Consider the following 1276-nt stretch of genomic DNA (forward strand, 5'->3'; position numbering starts at 1 on the left):
TTTTTGTATTTTCAATTTCTGGTCCATTTAAAGCTTAAATGAGTGCTTTTTAAAGAATTATTATTAGATATATTGAGAAACTAGCTAATGTTTCTACGATTAGAGCCTGAAGTGGTATTTACAGACCTTGTATGCAGCAAAATCTTCAATTACTAAATTAATTGTAATGATTATCCCTTTACAAATATTAATTGAATGAAATGAATATTATGGATCCAATAACAGCACATACTTGTCGGATTTACACAATCCAAAGTTTTCTGTATTTTTTTCTTTTATATAAATCCTGGAGTAAGGGTCTCAGTGCATGGGAAAGCCAAGAAGATGCCGCAACTGTACAGCAGCGTGGGAATATTTACTGTGGCTTGTTAGCTAGAACCTGCCCCCCCCCTACCACCACAGCATATTAAATTTTAGTTTTCTGGTCAGAGGGAGACACAACCCTAGTCAAAGAGACTCCTTATTGAGTAATTTTTCATTGTACTCACCATTTCGCTTACCGAAGCATCAGGACGAGGAAGCAGCGAGAAGGCGCTAGGACTAGTTCACGACGGCGAAACTCTTGATGACGTCTCATAGATAAGAATAAGGGACCTAGCCCATTATTTCCTATTGCTTTCATTGGTCATCAATTAACCACACTAACATGGATTGCCCCTCCAGGGATTAAGAATTGGCTACAGAAAATAAACAACTGTATTAGCCTCTACGGCTAGATGTATCTTAATTTTAACCCGATTTTCCACACTAATCTTTAAAGAACTTTTATTTTAGCTTACAATAAAGAAAGACTGCAGTGAAACAATAAGTATGCTCCTGTAGTAAACACTTATATATGGGTAAATAGTAATTCAAGAATGTATAACAATTATTAAATTGATATTTTACATTTTGATTTATAAAGTTTCAATCTTTATAAGAAAATAAAGGACATTACAACTTACAAATTATGAGATCAGGTGACTACACGATACGACTGCTCCGAAGAGAATGGACCCTGCGCAGAAATGCAACTCTTTTTAAAGTTGCTAGCACATGCGCTGAAGGGGTAACTAGTATCACTACTTTGTAAGGAATTTTAAAATTACTTTATTTATCAGCTCGAAATGGCTATTATTCTTTAGAAATTGCAGGATCAATATCATAATAGGAATATTTATGAACCATGATTAAATATTTCTTTTCAATACCATCATTTGATTTTCTTGGTAAATTAATATAAAAATGTTTTGAAAATATTAATGAAAAATCTATTAGAAAAATATTTAAAAGATTA

At 32.8% G+C, this 1276-nt stretch overlaps 1 long non-coding RNA gene across 1 annotated transcript in view; it reads right to left on the minus strand.

The window, feature by feature from the left end:
- The window catches only part of LOC112210779 (uncharacterized), a 2247-nt gene extending 1266 nt beyond the window's left edge, over window positions 1-981 (minus strand). Inside the window, exon 1 of the long non-coding RNA XR_002945296.2 lies at window positions 945-981. This is a non-coding gene — a long non-coding RNA (uncharacterized lncRNA). The remainder of the gene's footprint in view (window positions 1-944) is intronic.
- Window positions 982-1276: the final 295 nt, after the last annotated feature.

This window comes from Halyomorpha halys, unplaced genomic scaffold (assembly GCF_000696795.3).
Source record: "Halyomorpha halys isolate HHAL.00 unplaced genomic scaffold, Hhal_1.1 Scaffold797.1, whole genome shotgun sequence".
Classification (NCBI taxonomy): Eukaryota; Metazoa; Arthropoda; class Insecta; order Hemiptera; family Pentatomidae; genus Halyomorpha; species Halyomorpha halys.